We start from the raw sequence: 10,619 nt of genomic DNA on the forward strand, positions 1-10,619 counted from the left end.
ATCTTCTCGTCCCGTCTCATCATCTATACGCTCGCTTTCTCATCTTATTATTATTCGCATCGATTGTAATATTTTGTCGATCCACGGCCTATTCTCGTTGCTCCTCGTCTCTTAGGATTAATCCCGATCTATCCGTCTCGTATACTTATTCGTTTATCTTCTATAAACACAAAATCAAATTTAAATGCGATACGAATATCAGAAATTCAAATTAAAATTCAAAATTTAATTTGATAATCTACATATTACTGTGAAAGAGATGGAAAGAGATTCTAGTTTTTGTTCGTAAAAATAATTTTATTCATACATCTCGATTGGAGAATTGCCGAATAAGAAATATTACATCATTGTGTCCACTTAACTGTGACACTTCATCATCGCTCGTATATCAATTTTATTGTTAAAACAGTAACGTTTTCGCAGGATTCTATCGTATACTGTCAAGAGTTAAATGTAGGTATATAGTTTATACATTGCTGTGTATATTGTCATGTGTCACTGTAAATTCGTCGAAGCAAGAGTTACAGCTTCCCATCGGAATACAACGAATACAGACACGAGTACATAACGTTTCTGATGAGGGTCGGGACACGCCGTACGTCGGCGAAGTTGAATCTAACGAAGCCGAGAAGAGAAGGGGGACTGTTGACTGCAAAAGCGAATCCGCGTAATAATGCAACGTGATGCAATTTCGCACACACTGTTCCGCGGGAATCCGTCGAGGATACAAGCGGAAACCGCAATAGAAGGGAGTTCACGTGAAAGATGATGTAGGGTAAATATAACACACAACTTTCACATATTTGTCGCAGAGTTATATATATTCGTGACATGTGCATATATTTATTTTCATCAATTGTAAATAATTATCTCATATATTCCAATCTTTCCTTCTTTCAATATTTTTATATATACATTTAATAAAAAGGGGAGAAAAAGGGAGAGAAAGAGATAATTTAGAGAAGATTTCGCGCATTGTATCCTATTACAAAAAATGCCACCAAAATTCGCATTTTTCGGAGAAATTTTTTTCACTTCGAGTGATGCATTGATATATGATGTTTAAAAAACACCGCACAAAGTTCTATATTTCTAAAGATCTCTTAGAACGCGAATATGTACTTCTCTTATTAAGGCGAACTTTTTATGCGGCGCTGAATTGTTTTAAAAATACCGAGATCTCAGTTAATTGATTTCTAAACTCCGTAAAATGATTACGAGTACTCTTGTTGAGATTTTTGCAGGACAATCGCAGGTGAAATTGTTTGCAGCGTTTCATAACCATCGTATAACGTACAGGGGTATGAAAATTACAGCGGTATTTCTCCTCAAAGCGCTCCATTACTATGGGAAAATTGCCATCTCGCAGATATTCGAGAAGCCATTTGCATAAAATTAACAAAACATGACCGTTACAGAGAAATGTGAATCTCAGTTATCAAAATTTGAAGGCAATTTTATCTCCATATAAATATTTGACCTGCACAGCGCTCTTTTTTATACAATTTAATTTCTGCCCAACAACAAACTCCTTTGTCACTGCTGGTGAACCAAAGTAATTTTCTGCAATCGTGTCTCATATTTTTATTAATCATATCGAGCTTTTATATAGAAATGAAAATAATTTCTTTTTTATCTCTGGTTTTTTATCGTCTCTTTTTAATTTATCTACACATTTATATGGATAGATCCCGGCGCGAATAAAATCCTTATTTCTCGCTTCGATATTCCGTCGATCGATACGATAGACCCTTAATTTAATCCGATTGTTACGCGCGCACGCGCGGAAGAGAGAGAGAAAGCTTATCGAACGATAATTGGTATTACCATAGAAGAATTCCAATCCCAAGTCTCGTAATGGCGCTCGCGAGTTAATCGATTTACGGAACGAGTCGTAAGAAGGATTAAACTGGGCTTCGAGTTTAAACAGGCCATTGCGCAAATCGCCAATCATCGCCGATATCGTCTTGGCCGTCGAAACCGTCGAAATGACCACCGCGAGGACTCTCTTTATTCACCATTCGAACGTTCTCGTCCGCGCGATTTATTGATCCACGCACAATTCTACCTCGGAATGACGGCTAACTTCAGCCTTCATCCGTCTGTCCAGTCCAATCCTACGTCGGAAGTAACGCGCGCTATGTAACCGTGATGGCATTTAACTCTCTAGCGATATTAACAGCACTAGATTTCCAAAAGCCCGCGAATGTGTGATTTTATCATACTTTTTTAGACCGCGAAACTCGGATTACTCCACATTTATCTTGCTAACCGAGACATTAAAAAAAAAAGTGTTGCTGTGCAAAATTAAAAACTTGAGTATATTAAGAATTATATGTAGAATATATACATATAAATGGAGAAATATATATAATTATAATTATATATAGAAATATATTACGTATGAAAAATTAAACAATACAGAAATTAAAAATTTTAGAATTTATTAATAAATAAATGTTCCAAGAAAAGATGATTAAAATAGTAAAAGCTCCTGATATAATTTTATCACAAATAAAATTTTTTGATATTTGCAATATGTCGATTATTATTATTTTCCGGATTACGTGCAATATAAACATATACGTATGTGATATAAATAGAACACACGTTACACATAATTCATACGATAACAGATTTTATCGAGTCTATCGGTTCTTCTCACGAATTCATCGATAAAGCATCAAAGTTTGTATGAATAATAATAATAATAATAAAATATTGCGTGTTTATTTGGAATGTAATCTTTATTTTGTTTCTAACCAAATAATGAACAAACATCTCACACATTTTTCTAATCCACGAATATTGTTTTCTAGCTAATTATTGATTGGGCTGAAAACTGTGTGAATGCTCTCTTCAGGCTATAAAATGTTACTAAATAAATTAAAACATTAATGATAAAACTGAATTCGCACTATGACATAGAAATTAAACATGACTTGCACAATATAAATTAACAATAATACAATTAATTAGACAAAACAATTGTTTTTCAATCATTTATCTGTTTCTTTGATTTAGCTGCTATTTCAACAGCTGTAACCGCAGCATTTAAAGTAATTAATGATTCTGATATATTACTTATGGCTGCATTATAATTAAATAAAAGATCATGTATATATGAGCGCTTAATTCCTTAGAATTCTCGTAAACTTTGAGGTACGACAATGAAATCTTATTAATGTATGTATTATTTAATTTAGAAGCATTTTTTATACGTTCTGACTTTATAGGCATTAGCTCCTGCACTTTGGTTAAGAGTTTATTATTTTCTATAATTTCTGGCTCCATTGTTAACAAGTGTGCTTTAGCACTTGCAGGTATATTAAAACTCTTAGAAACAGGTTCTAAGTAGCCATTTAATTCTGACAGACGCTTGATAAGTGCATTTGGCTTTTCTCTACTTGACAATGAAGAAGATAGTGAGGAGTTGATATCAAGGAGATATTTGATGATAATGTTTGGTGGTACAGGATCATTTACTAACTGCTTTACCAAGCCCATATACTTGTTTCTCTAAATTAGCAATTCTGTCTTCTAACAACTTGACGGATGACATTTTAAAAGCTTGTTGTTAAAAATACCAATTCGATGAGACTGGTAAGTTTTGGCGAAAAGAAAGGGAGGAAAATATAGCTCGATAATAACTACGGAGTATTCGCTCGAACAAGTAGCTTACAAAAAGATTCGCCGAGTTTAATGACATCGTAGTAACTCACAATTTATTCAAATCTATGCTAACCGACATCATGGCCCGTGCGCGCTTTTCATTCAAATTGCCGGTAAATCATATCAACGACAATTTACATGCCGGGAACCTTAATTCGCCGTCTTTATTACCGAACCGACGCGACGGCCTTTGTCGTTGCAACATCATCCCCGATTCACCAGCATATTTCCGCCTCCAATCTAAAATTTTTGTTCATTGTTTCGGAAGAGGGTGACTTTCTCGATTTTAACGACGAGAAATGTGCCGAAAAAATTCATCGTGACGAAAAATTGTGACGAACTTTTAAAGATAAATCTAAAGAGAAATATTATAATATGTGTTTTATTATTTTTACAATTCATTTTCTTTTACTTTTGTAATTTTTTGTTTATTTACTTTTTTTATATTATGTGTCTCTTACTTTTTAATTTATTATTCTTGTACTTTTATAATTTCTTTTATAATTGTTTTTTTTCTGGCGGATCACATATTCTCGATTGGGTTCTGTGGTTTCACCGTTCGTGACAGCATATGTATCAGATAAGTGCATCATCTACTTCATCCTCTCTCCGTCAAAAGCTTGCACTCTGGAAATGGATCCCGCAACTCGACACATTTTATCAGGTCTGCGTTTCGCGATCGCGTCCATCGGGGACCGTGGCCATTAGAAATTTAAATATTGATCCCGTTATCGTTTGTAATGGAATCTTTGAGAGTCTGGCCTCGCAGATCGCTGGATGTGCTGCGCGGATTGATTAGACAGTCATTCGGAATCGTAGATCAAAGTTACCGGTCAACTTCGTTAACTCAAACGAGCGCGAGCTAATGTTGGCCGCACTAGTCAGCCCACCTATTCATCCCGTATTATTCATTACCAACTCCGACGATATTACATATAATATATAGCACAGTGACCCGCCGCAACCCAGCCGTTGTTAGCTGCTCCGAGACATTTTGCGAATGTTCGTCGTTTTTGCGAAAGTTTCGCGTTTATGACTCGCGGCCACGATGATGTATCACCCGAATGCTAGTACTTGTTTGTCATGGGAGTTTATCGCCAGGCTCACCTTTTGCCATGTTATGCGAGATCTAGCTGGATGACTGTGAAAGAGAGACGTGTCGCATTTTTGTGAAAGTCAATTATTCATGGATCAATTATTATTTATGTCGCGTATGATTAAATATTAAAGAAAAATCTAGATTTTGAAACTGCAATATCCAAGAAATTTTCAGAAAAATAAGTTATCTAAAAATTTGTCCCGTTTATATTTTTATATAAATAATTACAAAAGTCAAACAAATTATTCAAATTAAATGAAAAATTATGATTATTATACTATCATAATAATTTATAATTTTTTAAATATTTTTTAATGCTAATAGAATTAGCGAATCAATAATAATAATTAATAAGATACATTTGTTCTTTCTTATTTAACTTTTGAAATTTCTTGATGCTGGCTGTTTTATTAAGAACGCCAATTTGGTAATCGGATTTATTATTCATTTATTATCCACTTAAAATCGCACGAATTACATATTCTCAAAGATAGATCCCTCCCTTGGAAATCTCGCGTACCCTCAAACGAGTTAGATGATAGTATTTAATCGAATTTACTTGTGTTACGGGGTGCAATATTAAATAAATTGAGTCGCGTTCTCTGCGAGCAGCAATTCTACTTCGAGGGCGATAACTTCGAAACATAAATGCTGCATGCCGTCTTCATCTCCGCTCGGCCGTTCAATTATTTGACATGGTTATTACAAACTTACTCGGGTCTTATATACCATAGACTCTCAACTGTTCGAATTGCCCGTTTCCTCCGATTGCTCTCTTCCGGCAACTATTTGTCTTCTATTTCCGTAAGCAAGTTACTATTCGAACATGCAAAATATTTTAGTTATTACGCTTTTCATCGTTAGTTTTTCGACAATTTTTGCCGTGCAATAAAAAAATTAACGGAACAATTAGTAATGCAATAAATTAATGAAGAAGTATACAATTAAAAAGTATATTTTTTATATATATAGAGTGTCATAAAAATTGGCTGCATTTTTGATCTACAAATTTTCATCAATTTGAAATAAAATTTTCCTTACTAGTAATTTTATTAAATTAATTTCTCTCAAATAATAATTTTTCCCGGCTTTTCAACTTTAAAATAATTAAGCTTTATGTTAAAATTATATTAGTAAAATTACACAAAGATGATTTAAACTTTTTTTTTATTTATATATATATATATATATATATATATATATATATACTTATCGAGGCATTTTCAATAATTGGTAAATCAAGAACTATTGATGCATCAGATGCAAATATATTCCTCTTAGTTTAATATTTGCGATATAGAAAAAGTATGTACTGCTTGATATGACACACCTCGTATTGTCCTCCAGCAAGGAACAGCACCACTGTGGCCATACCCATTCGCGAATGAAGTGAATAAACAAAAGCCCTCGATGTCAGCCTCGGCTGTTGTTATTGATATCCAATATTCAGGTTGAACAAGAGAAAGAGTGTGGGAGAGAGAGAAAGGAAAAGAGTCAGCTTTTGCGTTCCATCAGTCAGCCGTCATTGCCATCGGTTTTCGCCTCGAGCGTTATGGAAAATATCCATCCTTAGGGGAGAAAAGTTAAATAATTTAAATATTCTGTACTAAATTTTCCAGTATTTTCATGATTTTTTAAGAATGCAAAAAATATTTCAATAGACGCGAGAAACACTTAATATTTATTATAATTATAAAATGTTTCTTAAATTGTTGTTTCTTAAATTCAAATCAAAATTTGCTCCTCTCACACTTATACATTCCCATATATCATATAAAATAATAGAGAATATATTTATTATTTATTAATTATATATATTAAATATATATATATTAATTATATATATTAAGTATAATGCTGCAAAACTAAATTTTTAATTTTGATAATAGAAATATTTGACACATTTTGATTTAATTTTTCTCTTTTCGAAAAAAATTTTTCAAAGTTACTGTTATATAACATTTATTATTAAATATTGATCACTATTTTAATTATTGAACTAAAGTCTTCAGGAATAAAATCTATTTGGATTTAAAATACAAATAAGATTTTTTATTATTTATTGATGGTTCTATGAAATTCAATTTTACAATAAACTTTGAATAGAAATCTAATTAAACTCAATTCCGTGTAAAATCAATAATTTAATGATAAATTTTTAGATTGTCAATTTCATTTAGAAGACCGATATTTTCAATGCACTTTAAATCGCTTCCAAATCCATGTATAGAAAAAAATACGAGATCCACGCTGTATACAGTCATAAAATTATACTGTAAGCTATAATATATACGGTGGACGCAATTGGTATCCACACTGGTTCATCTTGGACGTGCGATCGGATCACATACATCAATATTTACTCACGTTTCCAACGGATGACTGCAAGAACACGCGGAGCTCATTGACGTATCTCGACAAAATCCCATCGTTCTCGCGAACCCTGCATTTTCGTGGGCGTTTTTTCTGAGAGCGAGGAAGGGACGGTCCGAACGAGCGCGACTTATCACTGGCGCAGTACGTGACGACAATATTTGTCGATTTCGATTCTCATCGTCCCTTTTTCCGATTTCGAAAAGCGGTCGAACACGCTGCCCTGTCAAGTTGTTAGATTACGTGACGCGTATTGGGGAAAAACGATCACAAGTTGCAGTCTGTGCGTGGAGAATACGCGAGAGTATCGTATAATTCGATTTTATGTTATAAATATTCTAAAACATATACTTTTTAAATATTATGTTATTTGAATATTACGAGGAAATTAATCAAAAATTTCTTTATATTATAAATATTAATGTTTGCCATTTATAATGATAAGGAAATCTCTTCTTTAGGCATTTATTTATCACATATATTTAACGTAAAATATTAGAATTTAAAATTATAATGATCTTTTTATATAAAATCACATTATGAACTTGTATATTTTTGGTGAATTCCTGTTCACATAATTTTTTATCTAAGAAAAAGGAATATATATCGGGTGAGAAAATGCAGGGAAAAACTGCTCAGGAAGAAGTGCTCGATAATCAAATATTGAAATCTGTCTCAACATCTGAAAGCAAGGTGGAAGGTCTCGGTGTCGCGTTAAGTCACATCAGCCATTTCTCCAGATGCTTGGGTAATCCTTTGCAGCTTTAGTAATCCTCCGAAACTCAGTATACCTCGGCAGATCCCGAAGGATCACAGGATCGCGCCCCGTTGACGTTCCTGTATATTCCGTAGGATCGAAAAGTTTCCTCTCCATCGTACGACTCATGAGATAGAGTTACCGATTAAAGTTACATTCACGAAAACGTACGGGACTTGGTTACTAATCGCGTAAAGATGGTCTCTCATTTTTCAGTGATTAAAATATAGAAGATTCTCAAAAAGAGAACACGAATTTGTCTTCTGATTAACATAATGCTCTTCGGCATTGTTTCAATGAATTTAATTATATTCAAAATTTAAAAAAAGTGATTCAACAAAATTTATCTCTTTTTTACAGTCAAATATTTTAAAATGCATGAATCCAAACTTTTATAACATTTCGCAATTTGAAAAATGCGATAATTAAAAAATAGATAAAAAGATAATGAAAGGTAAAAACGATAGGAAGAAAATTATGAAGGTAGAATAAAAGAAACACATTCCTGTAAAAGTTTTCCTTTTTCCAAGAGAGAAAAGTGCAACGAAATAGCAATCATGTTGCATGGCGATAATTTCATCGATGAATCCAATGAAAATATCGCGGAAAATATGGCGATAAAATCTTGCATTAGTGTGTAACCAAATACACAGTGCACAGTAAAAATCGACCATTTTATTTCGCGCTATGCACCATTGAATTGTTTATCAGAATCTTAAAATTAATCCTGTTACAGAAAAATATATATTATGTATAATATATAATAAATAATATATAATATATAATAAATTTGCACACACATACACAAACCTGTTTCAATATAACATAAAAATATAATTAATCGATATAAAGGAAAATTAATTTTAAATGAATAAATAAAATAAATTTTAGAAAAAAACAAGATATATAACAAATATATATAAAAATCTATATTCACTGAAAATACAAAATAAGGTAGTTGTAATACAAACCGAATAGATTTATATATAAATTGTTTACAATTCACATTTTATATATTTTACATATAATATAATTACATACATATAATAAAAAATATATACATATAATACAATTTCTTATCACACATACTTATTTCTTGTTTAATGTTATTAGACAATTAAAAAATTAGATCTTGATGGAGTTCTTTAGAATTATAGCGTAATTAAAAATATTAAATTAATACTATCTCTTTAAATTTATTTCACGTCAGAGATATTACGAATTTTAGTTGAAGTAGATTAAATTATACTACAATGCCATGGGCAATCTTGTGGATCCAGTCGCGTTTTTATGCCAGACCCACGTGTCTCTCATGAATACGATTGTAAACGCGGTTCGCGGTTTCCTTATCGTTATCAGCTGTCCAGCACTCCTCCCATGAGTATCGCGAGCAGAAAGTTTACCAGCTTTTCGAGTACAGGGACGGACGCGAAAGATCTCTGGGGAGAACGATTTTCAGAATTAATCTTCTCTCTCCCAGATTCTAATCAACATGTCAAATGAAAATATTATTCTACGACTCTTGAGATTAATGAAAAAGAAGCTTCATTAATAATGACGTCATTAATTTCATATTAACAAATGAAAATGTATCCTCTTTTTTTGCTGCGTTATAAAGTTAAATATTCTCATTGTTTTATAATATTTCTAATCTATCTTTAAATATCATAAATGTATAATTCATAATTTTTAATGTTGAGAGAGATATATATTATTTTTATCATTCATAATTTTTAATATGTATATAATATTTAATATTTATAATGGCGAAATCACTACTTTCCTGTACTTGTACATTTAAATAAAATATTCGTGAACTTGTGATTAAGTGCTGAGAGCTCGAGTACTTTTAAAAATAATGAAATCAGAATCGAGTACTTTTAAAAATAATGAAATCCTCAGAAGGATGGGTTACCTTCTCAAGATTCGTTTTTGCCTACGAAGTTCAATTTCGCACGAAAGTCTTTTGCCAATCGAATTTCGATGTCAGACTCATCCTCATTTCCTTGAAACGGCGAGGAAAGGTATCGATGTTGAAAGCGTGCAAGATGCGCGTTTTACAATTCTCCGCGCGAATCGCGATTCCTTTCTGCTTTCTTTGCGTCTCTCAAGACACGACCATGTCGATGAATTGCTTGCATTGTGCATTTCTACGATATACACTCGGGATTACTGTGAGCCAGTGAAATATGGGCCAAACAGGTCAGTCATATGCAATGTAGAGATAAGCAAAACGCAGTAGAGAGAATATATAATATAAAGTGTGTTAAAATTACGCATTATATAATAATCACATCTTATTTTAATTTGCAATATTTTTTATATATTGTAATTCTTTGTAAAGAAAGATTTAAATTCAATAGTTAATTTTGTTCGTAAAAAGTCTATTATCGGTGAAAATAATAGATCTCTTTAATTACAAATATTGTGCATAATATTTATGGAAATAATTGTAATTTATTCGGTATGCATTCAGTTTTACATTGATGTTGGAAATCAATGAAAATTTCGCCTCTTTTCAGGAAGAATGGCGCCATCAAAGAGGGATGTCTGTAAACATACTTTCGATAGATGGAAAGAAAGAGACAGAAAAATCCCAAGACGAAGGAGTATTGTTCTTGCTTAGGGTCCTTGGCAGGCTGATTTGTCAGCGGTGCTACATTAGCCTTTTCGTCGAGAAAGGGCCAATAAACCGCCGACTCGCAGTTGGAAAAACGA

General features: G+C 32.4%; 1 pseudogene; it reads right to left on the reverse strand.

The window, feature by feature from the left end:
* Window positions 1–2,995: 2,995 nt before the first annotated feature.
* Window positions 2,996–3,604, reverse strand: LOC105253077 (annotated as a pseudogene).
* Window positions 3,605–10,619: the final 7,015 nt, after the last annotated feature.

This window comes from Camponotus floridanus, unplaced genomic scaffold (assembly GCF_003227725.1).
Source record: "Camponotus floridanus strain SB8 unplaced genomic scaffold, Cflo_v7.5 scaffold21, whole genome shotgun sequence".
Lineage (NCBI taxonomy): Eukaryota > Metazoa > Arthropoda > Insecta > Hymenoptera > Formicidae > Camponotus > Camponotus floridanus.